This window comes from Oryctolagus cuniculus, chromosome 11, assembly GCF_051225735.1.
Source record: "Oryctolagus cuniculus isolate XC-2025 breed Fujian yellow rabbit chromosome 11, ASM5122573v1, whole genome shotgun sequence".
Taxonomy (NCBI): Eukaryota; Metazoa; Chordata; class Mammalia; order Lagomorpha; family Leporidae; genus Oryctolagus; species Oryctolagus cuniculus.
In genome coordinates, this window is record NC_142877.1 from 106,914,451 (window position 1) to 106,940,047 (window position 25,597).

General features: G+C 44.7%; 1 protein-coding gene across 2 annotated transcripts in view; it reads right to left on the reverse strand.

The window, feature by feature from the left end:
• GLT8D2 (glycosyltransferase 8 domain containing 2) overlaps positions 1 to 13,611 on the reverse strand; it is a 40,940-nt gene extending 27,329 nt beyond the window's left edge. Inside the window, exons 1-2 of one of the 2 annotated variants that reach the window (XM_070052783.2) lie at positions 13,270 to 13,539; positions 12,408 to 12,479 (exon numbers count right to left, since the gene is read on the reverse strand). The gene's annotated coding sequence lies outside the window, so the exon portion shown is untranslated. Of the gene's footprint in view, positions 1 to 12,407; positions 12,480 to 13,269 lie in introns of both variants that reach the window. The other variant, XM_002711232.6, reaches the window with a different exon arrangement.
• Between the last annotated feature and the right edge of the window lie 11,986 nt (positions 13,612 to 25,597).

The following is a 25,597-nucleotide window of genomic DNA, read 5'->3' on the forward strand; positions in this document are numbered from 1 at the left end:
GTATTTGAGGGTCCACGTGCCTAGGACAGAATGGACCAAGGGAAAGCCTGGAAAGGGCTAGAGATACAAAGAGACCAGACACCATGGTGCCTGGAGAGGAGCTGGATTTTATTTTAATTGCGTTCAAATTTCCATCCGTCTTGGACCTCGAGAAGCCCTAAGGCAATGTTTCCAAACATTCCCAAGGAAATTCTGATGGTAAAGGAGAGAGATTACTCAGCGTCACCCACAATAAGTACAAAATATCTTCCGAGTTTCTTGTTTCAAGTTTTATGTCAACTGTGCAGAATTACTCTTCATGGCTAGAGTTCTCCTGGGGAAGAAAATTGCTTTTGTTATGACAGCAAGGCCCTGTGTGCATAGGTAGGAAAGCGGGGGTGAGAGCAGGGGAAAGCTAAACAGGCCTGAATAAAAGATAAACAGGAATCCTGTGGTCTGACTACAGCCCAGGAAGAAATGCTATATGAGAAGAAAGATTCCATGGCTGGAGCTGTCACTCACCCACAAAATGGGCAAGTCCCCATGGCAGATAGGTCCCAGGTACTTTTCAATAACTGAGATGTCCAGTGCTCAATCCACAGTCCTCTGCTACTCTCTGTACCTTTGACCCCTATCCCAGCTGCACACTGCTCTTCTGCCTGCATCTGAAGACGCAGAGTCAATGTGTTTGGGGGAATTCAATGGTGGGGGGGAAGCCATGTTTCTCATTTAGGAAGTGCAGGACTCTGGGGAGATGCAATTGAGACAGAAAGTTCCCAGGGAACTGAAAGTAAGAAAAATTGTGGTGATAGAGCAATATACAGTCAGCCCTTCATATCCACAGGTTTCATCTGCAGACTGAAAATATTTGGAAAAAGAAGTTGCACTGTATTGCACATGTGCAGACTTTTTCCTTGCCACACTTCACTAGACAAGGCAGTATAATGACTATTCCCATAGCCTTCACATTGTAGAAGGTATGAGTAGTAATCCAGAGGTGATCCAAGTATACAAGAGGATGTGCATTGCTTTTATGCAAAGATTGTGCCATTTTACATACGGGACTTATATAATATGGCCTTTGGCACCAGCCAATCAAAACAGGTACCAGCTACTGACGGCTTGAGCAGACCCACTTTCATGTTCTAACAAACTGCAACTCTGGCATCTACACGATGTCAATTCACATGAATACAGCACATATTCAAATAAATAGTTAAGTACAGGAGATGCTGTGCACACACACACACACACACACACGAGATGCATTACATTCTAACAAGAAATGAGAACCATCACTGTCACATCATCAATCATTCTCCTATTCTATCAGGCCAAGTTTTTTACATGGAGTTCTTGGTTTCACATGAGACAAATTCAGGGTGAATTCCAAGAGGCCAATAACTAGATTTATTCCAGCAACAACTTGTTTTAACAAAAGAAGCCAACTGCTTCTTCAGAGAACAGGGAACCAGCACCATGAGAGCTATTTTTCTGCCAAGGTATTTGATACATGCTGACAATGTAGTTTCTTTGTGGTCTGCTAGATCCCATCAATTTCCTACTCTGAATTTCCATAACCAGAAACAGCACTACACCCTGGGAAATGCAAATGTGCTGTGTGAGAAACACAGACAAGCATCCCTGCTTTTTTTAAGGATTTATTTATTTATTTATTTGAAAGGCAGAGAATCAGAGAGGAAGGGAGGAAGGGAGGGAGGGAGGGAGGGGGAGAGAGAGAGAGAGAGAGAGTCTCACATCTGCTGATTCACTCCTCAAATGACCCCAATGCCTGGGGTTGGGCCAGGCTAAAGCCAGGAGCCAGGAGCTTCTTCAGGATCTCCCACTTGGGTCTCCCTCTTGGGTGCAAGGGCCCAAGCACTTGAGCCATCTTCCACTGCTTTCCCAGGCACATTAGCAGGAAGCTGGATGGCAAGTGGAGCAGCTAGGACTTGAACCAGAGCCCATAAGGGATGCTGGCACTGCAGGTGAAGGCTTAACCTGCAGTGCCACGCACCGGGCCCCCTGTTTTTGTGTTTTAAACACACTTCCTGTGGCACATTTACTCGAGGCATATCAATTCCACTTCAAAATTCGACTTGATGAGGGCTGGCATTGTGGTGCAGGAAAACTGCCACTTGTAATACTGGCATCCCCTATGAGAGAACCAGTTTGAGTCCCAGCCATCCACTTCCAAGCCAGCTCCCTGCTAATATGCCCGGGAAAAGCAGCATGCCTGGGCCCCTGCCACCGACCTGCAAGACCCCAGATGGAGTTCCCGGATCCCAGCTTCATCCTGCACCAGCTCTGGCCTTTGCGGCCCTTTGGGGAGCTAACCAGGGGATGGAAACACTCTCTCTCTCATTCTCACCCCACCTCCCCACCACTCTGCCTGTGAAATGAATTTTTACAAATTTTAAATGTTTTTACTTGATGATTTTGAAGTCTTTAAAATCTATATCCATTAAATTCATTTTTTGGTTGTATAGTTGCATGAATTTTAACACATGCATGCCTTCTAACAACCCCACAAGCAAGGAGAGAACCATTGCAAGCCTCCTAGGGAGCTTTCTTCTGTTGGCAGCCTCCCTAACACCTGATTTCTTGGCAACCACTGACGCGTTCCCTGTCACCATAGTTTTGCCTTTTCCAGAATGTTAAATAAATGGAATCATACAGAGTGTGATATTTTGAGACTCTCTTTTGTCACTTCGCCTTATACCTTTGGTGTTCATACTTGCTGTTGCGTGTTTGTATCTTTTTATTGTTGAATAATATTCCACTCTACAGATATGCCACCGTTTATTTATCCATTTACCCATTGAGGGATATTTAGATTGCTTCTGGTGTTTCCTAATTATGAATAATAATTCCGTAACATTTATTTGCTTTTGTGCAAATGTAAACACCCAGAAATGACACTGCTGAGTCATTTGTTAGCTATATGTCCCACTTTCTAAGAAACTGCCAGGGGCCAGTGCTGTGGCATAGCGGGTAAAGCTGCTGCCTGTGGCACCAGCATCCCTTAGCACTGGTTTGAGTCCTGGTGGCTCCACTTCCAATACAGTTCCCTTCAGGATTTAACCCAAGCCGTCTAACATGAGACAGAGGTGTCCCAAGCAGTGTGTTAACTTCTGTGCCATAATGCCTACACCCCCCACACCCCTGCACCAAATGCACACACCAGGACCATTTGTTGAAAACACTGTCCTTTTTATAAGATTGAATTTTTTAAAAATATTTCATTCCAATTTTAAAGTTTCCAAAAAGGATGTGATGACTGTCAAGGGGGTTGGATCTGGAGGATGAAATGTGTGCAAGAAGGGAGGGAGATCAGCAGAGTTTCGATTTCTTTCCTGCCCTCCCTACAAGAAGGTTTATAGACCCAGAGAATCATCAGGACTACAGCATCACATATTCCAGAATGCTCTCAGAGTAGATTCAAGACCCAGGAAGTGGCTGGCGCCACAGCTCACTAGGCTAATCCTCCGCCTGCGGCTCTGGCACCCTGGGTTCTAGTCCCGGTTGGGGCACCAGATTCTGTCCCGGTTGCCCCTCTTCCAGGCCAGCTCTCTGCTGTGGCCAGGGAGTGCAGTGGAGGATGGCCCAAGTGCTTGGGCCCTGCACCACATGGGAGACCAGGAGGAAGCACCTGGCTCTTGGCTTCGGATTGGCGCAGCGCGCCGGCTGTGGCGGCCACTTGGGGGGGGTGAACCAATGGAAAAGGAAGCCCTTTCTCTCTCTCTCTCTCTCACTGTCTAACTTTGCCTGTCCAAAAAAAAAAAAAAGAAAGAAAGAAAGAAAAGAAAAGAAAAGAAAACGAAATCCAGGAAGCAAGGAGAGGGTGACCTCCATCCATGAAAAGGTTTCAATCAAACATTTCCCCCAATTTAAACCCTGTCTCAGCACTACATTCTAGAGTACTTTGTGCTCTGAATTCAAGAAGGCAAACCAACTCTATGTTCTCAAAACATAGCAGTTGCACCCTGCTTCCTGTTTTTCCTAGTTTGCAGTTTATCTTCCTACAAGCTTCTTAACGATACCTTTGATACTCATTAGAAGGCATAGTGAGCATTCACAGAAACACAAGATAGCAGGGCAGGCTCTGTGAAAAAAAAAAAAAAACAAAGTTTAACCAGGAGATAAGAACTGTAGATAAATAAAATTCATCTTAGTCTGGAAACTCAAATTTGATTTTGTCACACTCACTTCTTTGCAACATTTTGCCAACAACCTCAAGAAGTAGAAATGGACTTCCTTTATTGTTTTAAGTTAATTTGCCATAAATAACAATTTGTCTTGAAGACACAAAGTTTGTTTTAAAATTAAGTCCATCCTCCTTAGCTGTGGTCCTTCGAAAGAAGCTCTGACTGTGACATTTGCCAGCAACCAAGGAGTGACAGCCTTTGGAACTGGCAAGGCAACGTGCCCGAGCCAGCTTCCAGGAGCCAATCAGGCAAGGTCGGAAATCTGCACCCACTGGTGGTGAGAACTTGTTGGCAGTGAGCTAGCAAACCTCAACAGAGGCTGGATTCAAGTGCTTTGCTCACTATGAACAGCAAGTGACAATGTCCCTTTTATTTTCCCGGATGCGGACGGCACACCCAGGCATTTGCCACTGCCCTTCTCCTCTTCCCCTCTTGACTCGGGACAGAATCGAGGCAGAACAGTGCGTGGGCTGGTTCAGGATTCTCCCGAGGCCGGGTTTTGGGCACACTTTCTCCACGCATGCGTTCATCTAACTCGTGGAGATACAGTAAGCCTAGAGTGGATTTTGGCTTCTCTACTGCTGGATGAAGGACGCCATCTGGTACCATGAGAGAGGGAGGTGTGGAGCAGAGGGCAGCACAGTTCCAAGTCCCTGAGGCATGTCCCTCCCTGAATGTCCCAGTTACCCAGCCAATAAAGTTCCCTTCTTTCTCTCTAAGCTGCTTTGAAATGAGGTACACTTTCTTGCAATCAGGAATCCTTATAGATCCATTTGATGTAGGCAGAATGGTGTGCAAACATGGGGAGAGGTTGTTTTCTTTTGCTTAAAAGGCAGAGTAAGAGAGCGAAGACCACACACAATCACACACACACACACACACACACACACGCATGACGAGAGAATCTTCTATCCACTGGTGCACTCTTCAAACACCTGCAATAGATGGGGATGGGCCAGGTCAAAGCCGGGAGCCAGGAACTCCCATCTGGGTCTCCCGCATGGATGCAGGAGCCCAAGCACTTGGACATCTTCTGCTGCTTTTCTGAGTGTGTTAGCAAGGAGCTGGATTAGAAGCAGAGAGGAGACTTGGTCCTAGGCACTCTGAAACGGGATATGGATGTCCCAAGCACAAGTTTAACCGGCTGTGCCATGGGACTTACCCTGGGGAGAAGTGTGTAAAGGCCAGATAACACAGTAACAACACTTACTGAAATTTGAATTTGTACACAGCTTTAAGTTGGCAATTTAGGTATGTTATTTCCTGTGATTCTTATAACACATTTCAGCTGTTCCTTTTTTTAAAAAAAGATTATTTAATTGAAAGGTAGAGTGACAGAGAGAGAGACAGACAAATGGATAAAGAGAGAGAGAGAGAGAATTTCATCCACTGGTTCATTTCCCAAATGGCTGCAACATCTGAGTCTGGGCCAGCTAAGGCAAGAAGCCAGGAACTCTATTCAGATCTCCCACATATATCGCAGGAACTCGAGTACCTGATCATCACTTCTGCTTCCCCAGCACATTAGCAGGTAGATGGATCAGAACTGGAGCATCCAGGACTCACAGTCACTCTGATACAAGATGCCAGTGTCCCAAGCAGCAGCTTAACTCACTATGCCACAATGCCTGCTCTGGGTGGATATATTACCATCTCCATTTTTCAAATGATAAAATTGGGGCCCAGAGAGGTTCAGTAACTTGCTCAAAATCACACAGCCAGTAAAGAGTGGAGAGGGAATTGGAAATTAGAGCTTTCTGTTGCCAAAACCCTCTAACCACAAGGTCCTGAAGCTACTGAAGGGCCATTTTGTCCACATCAGGGGGCAGGCCACAGATCTCACTGTGTGCCCATGGCATTCCACAGCTCCCAGGCAAGGCTGGTCAGCTTTTCCCTGAGGGCTCCGTTACTGTGACTACGAGACCACACCAGAGAAGCAGTAAATGTTGACATGTCCCTCCCTATCCCACATGTTGCCAACTGAGAGATCTTATTAAGGTGAGACAAGAGGCTTCAGGAGAATGAAGAGGGTTCCATGCTAAGAGAAATAAAAAAGAGCTGGTATAGCCATCCTAATATCCGACAAAATAGACTTTAACACAAAAACTGTTAAAAGAGACAAAGAAGGGCACTATGTGATGATTAAGGGATTAATCCAACAGGAAGATGTGACCATCATAAATGTATATGCACCCAATCACAGGGCACCTGACTATTTAAAAGAAATGTTAATGGATCTAAAAGGAGACATAGCTTCCAACACAATAGTAATGGGGGACTTCAATACTCTACTTTCAGCAATGGACAGAACAACCAGATAGAAAATCAACAAGGAAACAAAAGAACAACAGAGTTAATTGACACTAGAGACCAAAAAGACCTAATGGGTATCTACAGAATTTTCATCCTACAGAGCAGAATACACATTTTTCTCAGCAGTGAACTTTCTCTAGGATAGACCAAATGCTAAACCATAAAGCAAGTCTCAGCAAATTAAAAAAAAAAGTGAAATCAAACCATTGATCTTCTCTGACCACAATGGGATGAAGCTGGAAATCAACAATTCAAGAATCTCTAGAACATATCTAAACACATGGAGATTGAACTACATGCTCCTGAATGATCACTGGGTCACTGAAGAAATCAAAAGAGAAATCAAAAAATTTCTGGAAATGAATGAAGATGACAATACAACATATCAAAATTTATGGGATACAGCAAAAGCAGTGTTAAGAGGAAAGTTTATAGCAATTGGTGCCTATGTCAAGAAATTGGAAAGGCACCAAATAAGTAAGCTATCAACGCATTTCAAGAAGAAACAACAGCCAGCCAAACCCAAAACTAGTAGGAGAAAAGAAAGAATTAAAATTAGAGAAGAAATTAGCAAAATTGAAATGAAAAAAACACAGAGGATCAGCAAAAGAACTGGGTTTTGAAAAAAATAAACAAAATTGACATACTTTTGGCCCAACTAACCAAGAAAAAAAAAGAGGGAGAAGACCCAAATCAATAAAATTAGAGATGAAAAAGGAAATGTAACAATAGACACCAAAGAAATAAAAAGAATCATCAGAAATTACTACAAAGAATTGTATGCCAACAAACTGGGAAACCTAAAAGAAATGGATAGATTCCTGGACACATACAACCTATCTAAATTGAGCCATGAAGACATAGAAAAGCTAAACAGACCCATAATCAAGACAGAAATTGAATCAGTAATAAAGACCATCCCAGCAAAGAAAAGCCCAGGACCAGATGGCTTCACTGGTAAATTCCACCAGACATTTAAAGAACTAACTCCAATTCTTCTCAAGCTATTTAAAACAATCGAAAGGAAGTGAATCCTCCCAAACTCCTTCTATGGAGCCAACATCACATTAATTTCTAAACCTGAAAAAGAAGCAACACACAGAACTACAGACCAATTTCCCTGATGAACATAGACGCAAAAATCCTCAACAAAATGCTAGCCAATCAAATCCAACAACATACCAGAAAGATCAATCACCTGGACCTAATGGGATTTATCCCATGTATGCAGGGATGGTTCAACATTCGCATATCAATCAATGTGATATATCACATTAACGAATTGAAGAACAAAAACCATATGATTATCTCAATAGATGCAGAGAAAGCATTTGATAAAACACAATACCCTTTCATAATGAAAACTTTAAGCAAATTGGGTATAGAAGGAATATTCATCAACACAATCAAGGCAATTTATGACAAACCCATGGTCAGTATCCTAGTGAATGCAGAAAAGTTGGAAGCATTCTCACTGTTACCTAGAACCAGACAAGGATGCCCACTCTTACCATTGCTATTCAATATAGTCCTGGAAGTTTTAGCCAGAGCCATTAGGTAAGAAAAAGAAATCAAAGGGATAAAAATTGGGAAGGAGGAAGTCAAATTATTCCTAATTGCAGATGACATGATTCTATATATTGAGGATCCAAAGACTCCACTAAGAGATTATTGGAACTCACAGAAGAGTTTGGTAAAGTGCCAGGATATAAAAACAATACACAAAAATTAATAGTCTTTGTATACACAATGTTATGTCTGAGAAAGGACTTCTAAGATCAGTCCCATTCACAACAGCTACAAAAAAAATCAAATATCTTGGAATGAATTTAACCAAGTATGTCAAAGATCTCTAAGATGAGAATTACAAAACATTAAAGAAAGAAATAGAAGAAGATACCAAAAAATGGAAAAATCTTCCATGTTCATGGATTGGAAGAATCAGTATCATCAAAATGTCCATACTACTGAAAGTAATTTACAGATTTCATGTGATACCAATCAAAATACCAAGGACATTCTTCTCAGATATAGAAAAAATTATGCTGAAATTCATATGGAAACACAGGAGACCCCGAATAGCTAAAGCAATTATACAATACAAAGCTGGAGGCATCAAAATACCAGATTTCAAGACATACTGCAGGACAGTTACAATCAAAACAGACTGGAACTGGTACAAAAACAGATGCATAGACCAATGGAACAGAATAGAAACTCCAGAAATCAAACCCATGCATCTGCAACCAACTTATCTTTGATAAAGCAGCTAAAATCAATCCCTGGAGCAAGGACAGTCTCTTCAACAAATGGTGCTGGGAAAACAGAATCTCCACATGCAGAAGTATGAAGTAAGACCCCTACCTTATACCTTACACAAAAATCCACTCAAAATGGATTAAAGACCTAAATCTACAACTGAATACCATCAAATTATTAGAGAACACTGGGGAAACCTGCAAGACATTGGCATAGGCAAAGACTTTTTGGAAAAGATCCCAGAGGCACAGGCAATCAAAGCCAAAATTGACAAATGGGATTATACCAAATTGAGAAGCTTCTGCACTTCAAAAGAAACACTCAACAAAGTGAAGAGGCAACTGACAGAATGGGAGAAATTATTTGCAAACTATGTAACTGATAAAAGATTAATAACCAGAATACATAAAGATATCAAGAAACTCAACAAGAACAAGACAAACAACCCAGTTAAGAAATGGGCAAAGGACTTAACCAGGCATTTTTCAAAAGAGGTAATCCAAATGGCAAACAGACACATGAAAAAATATTCACAATCCCTAGCCATCAGGGAAATGCAAATCAAAACCACAATGAGGTTTCACCTCACCCGTTAGAATGGCTTTCATAGAGAAATCAACAAACAACAAATGCTGGTGAGGATGTGGGGAAAAAAGTACCCTAACCCTCAGTTGGTGGGAATGTAAACTGGTACAGCCATGGTGGAAGATAGTATGGAGATAGTTCAGAAATCTGAATACAGACCTGCCATATGACCCATCCTGGGAATTGACCCAGGGGAAATGAAATCACCTTATGAACAAGTTATCTGTACCCCATGTTTATTGCAACTCAACTCACAATAGCTAAGATATGGAATCAACCCAAATGCCCATCAACTGAAGACTGAATAGAGAAATTATAGGATATGTACACCATGGAATTCTACACAGTGGAAAAAAACAAAATGAAATCCTCTCTGGCAACAAAATGGATGAAACTGGAAAACATCATACTTAGTGAAATAAGCCAGTCTCAAAAGGACAAATACCATATGTTTTCTTTGATCTGTGATATCCAATAGAGCACCTAAAAGGTAATCTATTGAAGTGAAATTAACAATTTGAAATGTAGTGACTTTGAACAGCCATTGTCTTCACTGCTGAGCAACAGTTTTTTTTTTCCATACTATTTGTTGAACTCCTTACTTAGTATAGAGTTAATTGTATGTGTTATAAAGTTAATTGAAAATAGGTCTTAGTAAAAAAAAATTAGAATGGGAATAGGAGTGGGAGGAGGAAGAGGGGTAGGAGTGTGGGTGGAAGGGTGGGTATGGTGGGAGAATAACTATGTTCCTAAAGTTGTATTCATGAAATGAATGAAGTTTGTATTCCTTAAATAGAAGGTTTCTGGGTGAAAAAAAGAAAATAAGGTTTTGTGTGGAATAAATAAAATAGTGCATGTAAAGCTCCTATAAAAGTAAACAACAGGCACCCCGTCAATATCAGCGATTATAATTATGTGAGCTGAAGGAAATCACTTCACTTTTCTTTGTCTGTTTCCTCATTATATTTGAACAGACAACTCTAGCAGATCTAATGTCCTCAGACTTTACATGTAAACATGTTACTTTACATGTAACCTTCAAAGGGGCAGATATGAATCTGACTTCAAAAAAGTGGCTGAGGAGTGGATGCTCAGCCTAGCTACTAAGATGCTTGCAGCCTTTCTCAGAATGCCAGGATGTAACTCCCAGTTCTGGCTCTTGGCTCCAGTTTTCCACCCATGTAGATCCTTGGAGGAAGCCGTGATAGCTCAAATGTCTGGGTTCTGCTACCCAAGTGGAGACCTGGATTGCACTCGTGGCTCCTAGCTCTGGCCCTGGCCCAGACACAGTCATTGCAGACAACTGGGGAGTAAACCAGCACTCGTATCCTCCAACTCACTGTCTTTGTCTCTATCTCTGTCTCTCTCTCTGCCTCTCAAATTTAAAATAACTTTTAAAATTTTTAACTGATTGAAATCAGAATAATCAATATTATAGAAATGTATATACTAACCAAGACAATTTACAGATTCAATGCAATTTCTATCAAAATCCCCATGCCATTTTTCACAGAAATAGAAAAAAAATCCCAAAATTTATATGGAACCACAAAAGACCCCAAATAGCTAAAGCAATCTTGAACAGGAACAAAGCTGAAAGCGTCACACTTCCTGGCTTCAAACTATATTACAAAGCTATAGTAATCCAGTGTAGCTCTGGTGTAAAAATAGACACATAGACCAATGGGACAGAATAGAAAGCCTAGAAATAAACAATCCATATATGATCAATTAATTTTCCAAAAAGGCACCAAGAACACACAATGTGGAGAAGGTAGTCTCCTCAATAAATGGTTCTGGAAAAACTAGATATCCACATGCTAAAGAATACAACTGCATTCTTATTTCACATTATTCACTACATGCAAATCAAAATTGATTATACATTTATTTTTATTTGTCAATTAATATGCATGTTATACATAGTCATGAGGTACAGTATAATATTTTCACACAGGTATATAATGTGCAAATAGCACATATGTGCATATTAACCACACATTAAATAATTAAATGTAGGATGTAGAATGGTAAGACTAAAAGAAAATGAACAAAACTCCATGGCATTGGTCTTGGCAAAACACCAATAGCACAGGCAAGTTGAAAACTAGATGCCTGAAGACACTGCATGGGGATCTGTTTCACTTGGTGCTAAGCAATTTGGGCAAACTGTGGTCAAACCTGGAACGGATATTTGGAGACCCGGCGATAGCTACGGGGATTCGCTCTGCTTTGGAAAAGGCAAAAATGGGAAGGACTCTTCAGAAAAACACTCCAACAATCAGAACCCCTAAGTTTCATTATTTATTTATTTGAGAGGCAGAGAGACAGAGTCAGGGACAGAGAGATAGGGATAGAGAGAGACAGAGTTCTCGCATCCTGGTTCACTCCCAAAGACCCACAACAGCCAGGACTGCGCCAGGCTGCAGGTGGAAGCTGGGAACTCAATCCAGTTCTCCCACGCGAGCGCCGGGCAGTGAACCAGCAGACAGAAGATCTCTGTCTTTCCCTCTCTCTGTGTCACTCTGCCTCTCAAATAAATAGAGCTTCTAAAGAAAGAGCTATCCCCTAGGGATGTTCATTAGTCACAAAGTAGGATTTCATAGAGGGAACCATCAAGAAAACTACCATGGTCAGAGCAGCGACCCACCAGGCGCTCTGAGAAATGTTAAATGATACTTGCTAAAATGGTTTGGGGATCACCTGTTTGGAACCCCCTGTGTTAGACAACCTTAAGTGGGTTAAACAGCCTTAAGCAGTTTCTCTCCTGGAGTACTGCAAGTGAGGACTGGAGCCAGGAGCAGTCCCTTTCGTGGTCACTAGAGAAGCTCGCCTTGCCTGAGGCCTCCCTTACTTTGCAGACCCTCCCCTATGTCTTCTCTAGGGAGGGTGCCATCTATTTCCCATTTCACAGAGGATGCGATAGAGGCACACGCTGAGGCAGTAATTCGCCCAGAGTCAAGCTTACAAAGCTTCTCAGTGCCAGCACAAAGATTCAGCCCTGGGAGTCTGACCGGCCCCCCTTCCCCCCACCCAGCCCACGCGCCCACTACTGCAGCTCACCGTCAAGCGGGGGATGGGAGTCCTTTATGTAATACAGAAAGGGTCTCACGCAGAAGTGCAATGCCAAAACACCTGAAGGAAAAGGAAGAGACAAAGCCCAGCTCCCCAGCCAATCTCACTTCAGACATCTGACTGCACAGGGCCAGCGAAGGCAACGGTTTTTTTCCACAGTACATCCCGATGCTTACATATCATGGAGTTCTCTCAGCTACTCTGTGCTAACTACCGCTTTGTAACTTACGTTCACGATGTATCAGGCTATATTAGGCATGTCCAGTCTACCTTGCTTGCACTTAAAATGAACACGAGACATACTTCGAATGTTAAAAAGCATTTTCCACCGGAACCCCACAGCTACCGCCCTTACTCGAAGCCTCACTGAGATGTCCACGACTCGGGCTACAGGCCCTCAGGACAGCCTCCTAGGGCAGATTCTGAAAACCTGAATCACAGCTCAACTGGATCATGAGTGGCTCAGAAACGAACCTGTGGTAAATGTTAGCCTTCAACACATCCTATGTAACTCCTGATTTCTGTGCTTAAAATCTGACGCAAGTGGGGATATCACGCTCAGAAAAAGGGCTCAGAGTTGGGTGGATAAACCCGGGTCTGGGAGAGCAGTCCAGGACTTGAAAAACTTGCACATTTACTACCCTGGATTTGCTGCCATGGCAAAAAAAGAGAAAGAGAAAAAGAAAAAAAAAAAAAGGTCCCCTTGGAACGCTTGGGGATGGGGACTTGGGAAGGCCAAGTTTTGTGGGACAGCCTGACATTGCTGATTTATGAGTCTTCAGCCAAGACTGCTGTGGAGGGGCCGGGGACCAGGGCAGGCCTGCAGCTGCTTTTCAGCGTCTCTGTTTACCTGGCGAACGGTGAGGGAGGGCGGGGGGCTCCCGGGTCCTGAAGAGCTTGCCGGGCAGAGCGTTCCAATCGTGGCTGGCCCGGGGCGGCGGTTGCGGCTAAGATCCCATTGGAAATCCCAAAGGGCTGGAGAGCCCCAAGGCCAAAGTGACGTCTCCAAGCGAGTATTCCTCCCCGCCCCGCACCCCGCTCTGCCTGCGTCGACCGGAGAGCGGCTCGGGTTTCTCCCAGCCCGGAGCCGAGCAGCTGGGAAGACGGGCCGGCGCGGCGCGGGCGCAGGGGGGCGGCCCTTGAAACGGTTTCCAGATGTGCGGGGCGGGCGGGGCTGCGCCGGCGAGCGCTTCGGCTGGAAGAAGAGCAAATGCCCGCAGGCTGACTTTCCGAACAGCAGAAGTGAACTACGAAGTGCTTAATGCTTTTGAGGGTCTGCATCAGAATCACTCGTCTGAAATGCAGCCGATCCCAAAGCAAAACCCAGACACACAAGGTGTTTGTTTAAAAAAAAAAAAAAAAACATTTTTTTTAAAATTTATTTGAAAGGCAAAGTTACAGGGTTGGGGGAGGGAATGGGAAGAGAGAGAGAGAATTGTCTTTCCACTGCTTCACTCTGCAACCGGCCGCCAACAGCCAAGTCAGGGCAACGTAGGTACAGGGGTCCAAGTACCTGGGCCATCTTCACTGCTTTCCCAGGCGCATTAGCAGCGAACTGGAGCGAAGTGGAGCTGCCAATACTCCAACCTGCACTGGGATGCTTGATACTTTGGTCCCTGCACCCACGTGGGAGACCCGGAGGAAGTTCCTGGCTCCTGGCTTTGACCTGGCCCAGACCTTCTCAAGGGCATTTGGGAAGTTAACCAATGGATGGAAGATCTCTCTCTCTCTCTGTAACTCTGCTTTTCAAATAAATAAAATAAATCTTTTTTTTTTAAGAAAAGCACAAAGAGGTAAAATTTATTTTACACAGTGGATGCAAAATGCAATCTTTTTTTAAAAAAAGATTTATTTCTTTACATGAACTGCAGAGTGACAAAGAGGGAGACAAATCTTCCATCTGCTGGTTTACTCCTGAAATGCCCACAACGGCTCAGGCTGGGCCAGGCTGAAACCAGAAATCTGGAAATCTATCCCCATCTCCTATGTGGGTGCAGAGGCCCATGTCCTTGAACCACCTACAGCTGCTTTCCCAGGTGCATTAGCAGGGAGCTGGATTGCAAGAGGTGCAGCGAGAACTCAAACTGGCACTCATATGGGGTGTCACAGGCATCACAGGCAGTGGCTTAATCAGCTGCGCCACAAAGCCAGCCCCTTGATTTTTTTGATTCCACATATAAGATCACACGGTATTTATCTCTCAGTGTATGATTTATTTTACTTAACATAATGTCTTCTAGGTTCATTCATTGTGTCACAAATGACAAGATTTGAACTTTTTTTTTTAAAGGCTAAATAGTATTTTATCATGAACAAGGGTCTTTAAAAAGTGCATGGAAATGTGTACTATGAAAGAACCGTGCATGGATTTCAATTTTTTGCACCAAAATAAACTTGTCTTTTAACTTGATTTTCCTCAAATTTTTTGAAGTGCTTTTGTATATATTCCACATTTTCATTCTAGAAGCTGTAGAACACATACACAAAAGCTATTCCCGTATCTTGGCTATTATGAATACCACTGCAATGAGTGTGGGAGGGCAGATATCTTTTCAAGATACAGCACTGATTTTACTTCCTTTGCATAGGCACCCAGAAGTGGCACTGCTGAGTGGCAGTTCTATTTCTCATTTCTTGAGAAGCTGTACTGTCTTCTATAATGGATATATTAATTTTATTATTGCTGAATAAAGAAGACCCAAAGTGTAAGCTAGTGAAAAGAATTCTAAGACTAAGTTATTCATAATGTTTTAAGATTTATTTACTGGCCGGCACCGCTGCTCACTAGGTTAATCCTCCACCTTGCGGTGCTGGCACACCGGGTTCTAGTCCTGGTCGGGGCACCGGATTCTGTCCCGGTTGCCCCTCTTCCAGGCCAGCTCTCTGCTGTGGCCCGGGAGTGCAGTGGAGGATGGCCCAAGTGCTTGGGCCCTGCACCCCATGGGAGACTAGGGTAAGTACCTGGCTCCTGCCATCGGATCAGCGCGGCGCGTCAACCGCGGCGGCCATTGGAGGGTGAACCAATGGCAAAGGAAGACCTTTCTCTCTGTCTCTCTCTCTCACTGTCCACTCTGCCTGTCAAAAAAAAAAAAAAGAAGATTTATTTACTTATTTGAAAGGCAGACCAACGGAGAGAGATTAAGAGACAGGGTGTGTGTGTGTGGAGAGAGAGAGAGAGAGAGAGAGAGAGAGAGAGAGAGAGAGAAATCTTCTATCCACTGGTTCACTCCTTAAATGGCACAATAGCCAAGTAGGGACCAAGCTGAACTCTTTCCTAGTCTCCAGCATGGGTGACAGGCACCCAGTTACGTGGACCATAATCTGCTACTTCCCAGGTGCATTAGCAGGGAGCTGGATCAGAAGCAAAGGACTCGAACCAGCACTTTGATGTGGGGATATTGTCATCCTGCTACACCACAACACTGACCCATTATTTTTGAGTTAAAAAAAAATCTGAATGAGTTAAATGGTCTTGGAGGAGCCACCACTGTGGCACAGTGGGTTAAAGCCCCAGCCTGCAGTGCCAGCATCCCATATTGGCGCTGGTTCAAGTCCCGGCTGCTCCACTTCTGATCCAGCTCCCTACTAATGTGCCCGGGGAAAGCAGTGGAGGATGGCCCAAGTGCTTGGCCCCTGCACCCACGTGGAAGGCTCCAAGAAGCTCCTGGCTCCTGGATTCAGCTCAGCCCAGCTCTGGCCCTTACAGCCATTTGGGGAATGAACCAGCGGATGGAAGACCTGTCTCTCTGTCTCTCCCTCTCTCTGTCTGTAACTCTACCTCTCAAATAAATAAATAAAATCTTTAAAAAGTATTAATAAATAGTCTTAGAAGCATTGCTGGTGGCCAACTCATAACATTTCTCTGCTTCTTCCCTTTTAATAGAAATTCTATTTTATTTGGGGCAGCAAAGTGCTCATTACAGATACTCCCCTCCTTAGATAACCTGCAGTTAGCATGGAGCAGAAGTCTTTCCCTAGAAAGCTCCCCTCTTCCTTCCTGGTAAAGAGCTGCTTAGTGTTCTTGCTTCTCCAGCCTGCCTGAAGTCCCTGCTCGAAGCCTGCAGGCAGAGTTGCCACCTTGCAGTTCTGAGGATAAAAGACCCACAATGTGCTGCCTATGGCCTCATGAGCTGTGCACAGAGTACACAAACTAGTCAGAGGCTTTTAGGAGACAGGAGAATGGTAGTAGGGTTTTGTTTTTTCTTTTAAGGCACCTTTTGAAAGGGCGTAGTGTATGACACCTGGTTAAGATATGGCACAATACCCTGGCGCAGCAGCAGCCAGGAGGCACTACCAGCCACATGACTGGGGGGAGATATTTGGAGAGGGCTCTGCAGCAAGAGCAGCCCTCCGGTTGGTGGTGCCTCCCATTGGCCAAACCCAGCTGGAAGTCAGAAGGCAAGGAGCTCAAGTGCCATTGTCCATTCAGGTCAACATCTCAGGACACTGAACAGGTTGAAGAAGGGAGGAGAGGAGATCTATACAAGCCACTGGAAAATGTCCTCACAAGTATAAAAATAGGGTCCCCTGGCACTAGGTCTTCCAGCAGCCTGGCACGTGCTACAGATAGCACAGGTAAGGAGCAAGTCCCTACGGCACTCAGTATCACTGAAGTAACTGCACTAACTGCTTTCAGAATGCCTTGCTATATGAGGAAAATAAATCTTTACGTTATTAAGTCACTTTAGTCACTACCGCTGTATGCTTGCGTGCAATGCTATATGATACACAGTCATGTCCACATAAGGATATTTATGGTCATAAGCAATGGTGGACCCATAAGATGATAACGGAGCAGGAAAATTCCTGTTGCCCAGCGATGGCATAGCTGTGCTAACTTCTTAGAGCTGCACACTCCTCCTCATGCATTTGTGCTGATGCCAGTCATATAAAAGAGTAACTCGGTTATGTGCAGTGCATGTTACTTGATAATGGGTGATAATCCTCTGTGTTGCTGGTTTAGGTATTTACTATACCGTACTTTTTACCATTATTTTTGAGTGTACTCCTTCTACTTACTGAAAAAGTTATTTGTAAAATAGCCTCAGGCAATTCCTTCAGGAGATGTCCAGAAGACGTCATTATGACAGCTCCATGTGTGTTACTCCCCCTGAAGACATTCCAGCGGGACAAGATGTGGGGGTGGAGGACGGTGATGATTGATGATTGATGATCCTGACCTTGGAGAGGCCTGGGCTAAGATGTCTGTCTGTATCTTCATTTTTAACAAGGTTTAAAAAGCAAAACAAATAAATTAATAGGCTATAAGGTGTAGCTCCAATGTGTCACAGGCTGTATCATCCAGATTTGCGTAGTGTACTCTATGATATTCACACAACACAGAAATGATGCATTTCTTAGGACATATATTGTTAAGCAATACATGACTATACATCCATTTAACATTCTTTTTATTTATTTGAGGGGCAGAAAGGCAGACAATGAAAGCAAGTTCCCATCCTCTAGTTCACTCCCCCAAACTCCCACAACAGCTGGGGCCGGGCCAGGCTGAAGACAGAAGCTAGGGACTGAATCCAGTTCTCCCATGAGGGTGGCAGAAACCCAACTACTTGAGCCATCACCACTGCCTCCCAAGCTTCACATTGGCAGGAAGCTGGAATGGGAGATGGAGCCAGGACTTGCACACAAGCATTCTGCTGTTGAATTCACCCACCCACTCCCCAAAACCTCTTCTCAGATCTCTGCCAGTAAGAACTTGGCCCAAGTCTTCAACTGAGATCAAGGTATCCTTTGGCCATTGTAAGTTACACTCTTGGCTAAAAACACTGCATTGTCTGCCACCCCTGGCACCAGCTCCTCGTTTCCTTAGTGGCTTGAAACAACAGTAGTATAATGAAAATGATGGCAGTGATGCTAGAAAACTATATACTTGATACGAAAGGCTAAACACGTGCCAGGCATCATGTAAGTTCAGCATAGCCCTTGCTTTGCCTGGCCACAGTGCAAACTTAAATGCCTTTGTCTTAGTTAAGTCACACCAGTCCCCTAGCAACACAGTTCAAAGTGAGTTACCATGGTATATGAACTATGAGTAGCTGCAGAAGTGCAACTTTGTTGCTAGTTTTTCTGTCCAAAAAAGACTACCCAAGTAATAATGCACTCTATGATTAATGACCAAGCACCTGACTTCTTTCAGTCTGTTGGTGAATGGTCACTAGACATCTGTTCTTCAGTTTGTGAATTTCTTGTTTAATCAAAAAAAAAAAAAACATACAAAGTATTATTCCCATTTTCCAGGCAAAGAATCTGAGATTCAAAGAGGACAAAACACACAGTCAAGGACACACAGCTAAACAGAGACTCGTATGTTGCATCCTAAAGCCACGATTTTAACCCCTATACTATACAGGGGGTGGAAGAGGGACTATAGTGAGAAGTTATTAAAATGCTGCGGCAGCACTGTCCAGTAGAACTTCCTACTTTCTGTAGTGCTCCTATAGGTATATAATATCTAGAGAATCTATCATCCACTTTACAGAATTAATATACAGTCAATGCTTGAATACATGTAAATATGCATGTAATTCATAATCCATTTCTTCTTGATCCTCCAGGATCTCGATCCACAGAGTTTTGACCCTGTTTTTCTTAAGACTTTATTTATTTAGGCCGGTGCCACGGCTCACTAGGCTAATCCTCCGCCTAGTGGCGCCGGCACACAGGGTTCTAGTCCCGGTCGGGGCGCCGGATTCTGTCCCGGTTGCCCCTCTTCCAGGCCAGCTCTCTGCTGTGGCCAGGGAGTGCAGTGGAGGATGGCCCAGGTGCTTGGGCCCTGCACCCCATGGGAGACCAGGAAAAGCACCTGGCTCCTGGCTCCTGTCTCCTGCCATCGGATCAGTGTGGTGCACCGGCCGCAGCGCGCTGGCCGTGGCGGCCATTGGAGGGTGAACCAACGGCAAAGGAAGACCTTTCTCTCTGTCTCTCTCTCTCACTGTCCACTCTGCCTGTCAAAAAAAAAAAAAAAAAGACTTTATTTATTTATTTGAGAGGGAGAGTTACAGAGAGGGAGAAAGAGAGAGAGAGATAGAGAGAGAGAAAGAGAGAAGTCTTCTACCCACTGGTTCACTCCCCAAATGACTGTAATGGCTGGAGTTGGGCCAATCTAAAGCCAGGAGGCAGGAGCTTCTTCTGGGTCTCCCACATGGGTTCAAGTACCCAAGCACTTGGGCCATGTTCCAGGGATTTCCCAGGTCATTAGCAAGGAGCTGGATGAGAAGTGGAGCAGCTGGCACTTGAACCAGCGCCCATATGGGATGCCAGCACTGTAGGCAGAGGCTTAGCCTACTGTGCCACAGCATTGGCCTTGAGTTTCAACTCTTTTCAGAAATAGGCCTACTTGATTAGTCAACTGAATTTTCTAACCTTCTTCTTCCTGGAGCCCTGACAAACAAATTCAAGCAAATGACCACCTTCCTAGACTACTGTACCCACTGCCCCCCTGCAAGATGAGCCCTGGCATCCTCTCTCTTTCACTTGACCACTAGCTAGGCAGATGGCATTTCTGAACAGAAGCTACTAATCCCAACTTGCTTCAACTAGCATAGCTACTGTGACTAAATATTGACCTGTGGGATACAAGCAAACGTAATATATATAATTCCAGAGTGTTCTAGAGGACAGAATGCTCCTTTCCCTTACTCTCTCCTGCTAGCTGAATTATGAATGTGACAGTTGGAGCTGGAGCAGCCATATTGAACCACGATCAACTCAATCTGTGCTATGATTTAGATATAGTTTGTCCCCCCTAAGACACATTTTGAAATTAATTTCCAATGTGGCAATGTTGAAGAATGGAGCATTTGGGTTGATTAGTTCATGGGTGTACTCTCCTCAAGACTGGTGTCTTTCTCTCAGAGACTGGGTTCCTTGTCTCAAACCTAGATTAGTGTCCATGAGAATGGGTTAATTGTCAAGAGAGTTGTGGCCCAGCAGGTTAAGCCACTGCCTACGATAAAGCCAGCATCCATATTGGAGCTCTGGTTCAAGTCCCAGCTGCTCCCTGTTAATGAGCCCAGGAAAGCAGCAGATGATGACCCAAGTGCTTGGGCCCTTGCCACCCAACATGGGAGACCCAGATGTAGTTCCAGACTGCTGGCTTCAGCCTGGTCCAGCCCTGGTTTTTGTGGTCATCTGGGGAGTGAACCAGCAGAAGGAAGATCTCTTTCCATCTCTCTCCTGCTCTCTGCTACTCTACCTTTCAAATAAGTAATTTTTTTTTTTTAAAGAGAGGAAGCAGGTTGTTTTAGAGTAAACCTGATGCTTGCCCTTGTATCTCTGACATACGCTCTTTGCAAACCTGCCTGTTCCCCTTCACCTTCTTGTCCTTGATGATTGCACATGGTCCTCACCAGCAGCCAAGAAGATGTTGGAACTACGCTCTAAGACTTTCCTACCTCCAGAACTGTGAGCCAAGGTAAGCCTCTTTCTTTACAAATTATGCAGCCTTTAATATCTTCTTAGAGCAACAGAAAATGAACAAAAACAGCTGGTTGGAGTTGAAGTTCCTGACTTGGTGAAGTAGAACTGCTATACTGGCTTTGGACTGCCACCCTCCAAAATTTACTTACATGAGGGAAACAAATATTTAAAGTCAGTATTTATTTTGGTATTTTGGTCACTACAGCTTATGTAATACAGTTTTAACCCATGGAACCTAAGGGCAAGTGTGTTGGATGGCTTATAGCACGATACCTCCTGCCTTGAGAGAGGAGAGCTCCATCTCCCCAACCTGGTTGTCCTCCTGCTTCCTGCCTTTGAGCATAGCTGTATGAAGAGACAATGACCACTGGCGCCGCGGCTCACTAGGCTAATCCTCCGCCCTGCGGCACCGGCACACCGGGTTCTAGTCCCGGTCGGGGCACCGGATTCTGTCCCGGTTGCCCCTCTTCCAGGCCAGCTCTCTGCTGTGGCCAGGGAGTACAGTGGAGGATGGCCCAAGTGCTTGGGCCCTGAACCCCATGGGAGACCAGGATAAGCACCTGGCTCCTGCCATCGGATCAGCGCGGTGCGCCGGCCGCAGCACGCCAGCCGTGGCGGCCATTGGAGGGTAAACCAACAGCAAAGGAAGACCTTTCTCTCTGTCTCTCTCTCTCACTGTCCACTCTGCCTGTCAAAAAAAAAAAAAAAAAAAAAGAGAGAGAGAGAGAGAGAGAGAGAGAGAGAGAGAGAGACAATGACCAGAGCTGCTGCAGCCTTCTTACTGTTGTAAAGAAAAGATCAAGAGAAATTCAGAACTATTCACTCAGAACGATGGTACTACTGAGCTTCTGAACTCACCCCGGACCCCAGATTTCTTGTGCAAAGTAATTCACAGTCTTATCATTTTGTCGCTAGAGGTTGGATGCTCTACTTGTGGCATAAAACTTTTCCAGATGACACATTCTCTGTTGCTCCCAGAAGGACCTTCCCTATCTCCCTTCCATTTGCTTCTCTTCCTTCCCTTTCCTCCCGCCCTCCCCTCCCCTCCCCTTCCTTTCCTTCTTCCTCCCTCCCTCCCCTCCCCTTCCTTTCCTTCTTCCTCTTTCCCTTCTCCTTCATCCCCAAATGGCCACAAAATCAAAGATTGGATGAAGCCAAATTCAGGATCCATGAACTCCATGCAGTTCTCCCACACTGGGTGGCAGGACCCAAGCACTTGGGCCATCATCTGCTGCCTCCCAGGTGCATTCTCAGGACTTGAATCCAGACAAGAAGTGAAGGTGCCAGATCCTAGGCGTTCTGATGTGGGATGCTGGCATCCCAAGTGGTGACAACCTGCTGAGCCAGAACACCTAGCCCCTGCCTTTCCTTCCCAGTGCATGTTTCTTCTGGGTCCACAGTCATGAGCAAGTCTCAGAATTCAAAACAACAACGTCCCTTGTACCCATCTCTCCCCTATGGCTGCTGTTGTTTTTTCACAGGAAGTCTCTCTGAAGAGTAGACTCACATGTGTTCTCTGTACTTCTTTGCTTATTACTCATTCTTTGATTCTCTCTGGTTTATCTCCTCCCACTCCACGGCAAGTGTTTTAATCTGGGTCAGTAACAACAAAACCCTCCTAATTTACAAATCTAACATACTTCTTCATCCTCTTTTACTTGAACTCTCTATGGCTTTTTGGTAACCACTTCTGCCTCTACTAAAGCCCTTCTCCTGTGACTTCTCTGGTATCTTCATCACCCAGCTCCCACCTCTCTAGCTACTTACCCCCCCCACTTTTTTTTTTTTAAGATTTATGTATTTGAAAGAACCATGACAGAAAGAGAGGAGAGAGGAGAGAGGAGAGAGGAGAGAGGAGAGAGGAGAGAGGAGAGAGGAGAGAAGAGAGAGGAGAGAGGAGAGAGGAGAGGGGAGAGGGGAGAGGGGAGAGGGGAGAGAGAGAGAGAGACATCTTTCATCAGCTGGTTCACTCCCTAAATGGCTGCAATAGCTAGGTCTGGGTCAGAGAGGAGCCAGGAGCCAGGAACCCCATCCAGTCCCACACATGGGTGACATCTTCAGCTACCTTTGCAGGTGCATCAGCAAGGAGCTGGATCAGAAGCAGGGCAGCTGGGACTCTGATATCGGATGCCAGCATGTCAGGTAAGCAGGAGGCTCAGCGCTCTGTGAGGGCCTCTCTGGCTCCTTGTCCTCCATGTCCTACAGGAGTGCCTCCTCCTGTCTCTACCTCCTAAGCTCTGGCTTCTTCAGGGCACTCTCCTCCCTCCCTCTTCTCTTCCCTGTACACTCTCCTCCTACATGGTTACTTCCATTCAGAATGAAACTTTTTTTTAAGATGTATTTATTTGAAAGGCAGAGAGAGAGAGAGAAAGAGAGAGAGAAAGATCTTTGATCCACTGGTTCACTCCCCAAATGGCTGCAACAGTTGGAGCTGAGCCAATTCGAAGCCAGGAACCAGGAGCTTCTTCTGGGTCTCCCAAGTGGGTGCAGGGGTCCAAGGACTTGGGCCATCTTCTACTGCTTTCCCAGGCCATAGCAGAGAGCTGGATTGGAAGTGAAGCAGCCAGAACATGAACCTGCGCCCACATGGGATGCTGGCACTGCAGGAGGAGGTTTAGTCTATATGCCACAGTGTCAGCCCCAGATGAAAACTTCTTGAGAGTTGAAAATCAACTATATTTCTCACTGAAGGACAGATGAGTCAAAGTTGCTCTGGTAAAATATCTTTCCTGCTGGGTCAAGCACTTCATCATAGGTTGAATTGTACACCCACTACCAGGACCACCACCACCAATATGTTGAATCCCTAACCCCCAGTACCTGTGAATGTGACCATATTTAGATATAGGACCTTTAAAGAGATGGTCAAGTGAGATGAGGACCTAAGATGGGCTCTCATCTAACATAACGTAGTGACATTAGAAGAAGAGACACAGACGCATGTGACGATCGAGGTAAAGACTGGAGTGATGCATTGTCCAATCAAGGAACACCAAAGAACTATGATGTGTCCTGAGGCTAGAAAGAGGCAAGGTAGCATTCACTCCTGTAGGTCCCACAGGGACAATGGTTCTGCTAGCATCTTGATTTTGGACTTCCATCCTCCGGAAGTGTGGAACAATATGTGTCTACTATTTTAAGCCCCTTGGTTTGTTGTACTTTGTTACAAGGAAGTATCCTAGGAAACTAGCAACCTTCATCATTCTGCTGCTCCTAATCTAAACTTCCAATTATAACTTGCACCTTTTTAAGAATATTTTTGCCCTGGTGTGGGTGTGTGGTGCAGCATTTAAGATGCTGTGTGTTACACCTGCATCCCATGTTGAGTGCCTGAGCTTGCACTCCAGCTCCGCTACTGATCCCTCTTCCTGCTAATGTGCTCTGTGCACAGGAAACTGGTGATGACCCAAATACTTGGGTCCCTACCACCCTCATGAAAAACTCAGATGGTGTTCCAAGCTCTTGGCTTTGGCCTGGCCCAGCCTCAGCTGTTGTGAGAATTTGGAGAGTGAACCAGTTGATATAAGATCTTTATCTGTCTCTGTCTCTGCCTTTCTTTCTTTCTTTCTTTCTTTCTTTTTTTTTTTTTGACAGGCAGAGTGGACAGTGAGAGAGAGAGACAGAGAGAAAGGTCTTCCTTTGCCGTTGGTTCACCCTCCAATGGCCGCCGCGGCCAGCGTGCTGCAGCCGGCGCACCGCGCTGATCTGATGGCAGGAGCCAGATACTCATCCTGGTCTCCCATGGGGTTCAGGGCCCAAGCACTTGGGCCATCCTCCACTGCACTCCCTGGCCACAGCAGAGAGCTGGCCTGGAAGAGGGGCAACCGGGACAGAATCCGGCGCCCCGACCGGGACTAGAACCCGGTGTGCTGGCAAGGCGGAGGATTATCCTAGTGAGCCGCGGCACCGGCCCTGTCTCTCTGCCTTTCAAATAAAATAAAAATAAATTTAAAAACAGAGAATATTTTGCTTGTATCTTACCACTAGTTCAGTATTTCTCCGGTTTTTAAAATATCACAGGCCAATTTTTTTTATTTTTAATTTTAATTTTTTATTTTTAATTTTAAGACCAACATTAGGCTTGAAATTTTAAAATTTTCTCATAATGTTTTGCTATTAGGGCTTTGGGGAAAAATACTACCATCTAAATATTGAATTCTCAGAATCAAGTACAGTTTTCTAAATGAAATACTTTTGGTCTTAGGAAAAGCTCACTGCTTTTGTCCCAATTTTTCCAGTTTTGTTTCAGGTCCATAAAAACTAGGGAAATATTTAAGGCTTATGTTACATAAATGACAAAGAAAAATATTAATGAATAAGTGTCGTTTGAATGAACAACACTCTGTTCCCATCTTCCTCCCTTCCCAAATTATCTTTGAACATATGAAATTGGGATAATAATTGGTGACAATCAGAATTGGTAAGAAACTGAAGCCTGAAAGAATAGTAAGAATTTCTTATTAAAAAAGTAGAGAATTATCTCTCCAAAACAAACTTAGATGGATAAAAAGGCAGAGGCAGCCTGAAGCTGGGGGAACGGTGAGTTAGGCAGAGGAGAAAAACTGAAAGCCAGCGCCGTGGCTCACTAGGCTAATCCTCCGCCTTGCGGCACCGGCACACCGGGTTCTAGTCCCCATTGGGGCACCGGATTCTGTCGCGGTTGCCCCTCTTCCAGGCCAGCTCTCTGCTATGGCCCAGGAGTGCAGTGGAGGATAGCCCAAGTCTTTGGGCCCTGCACC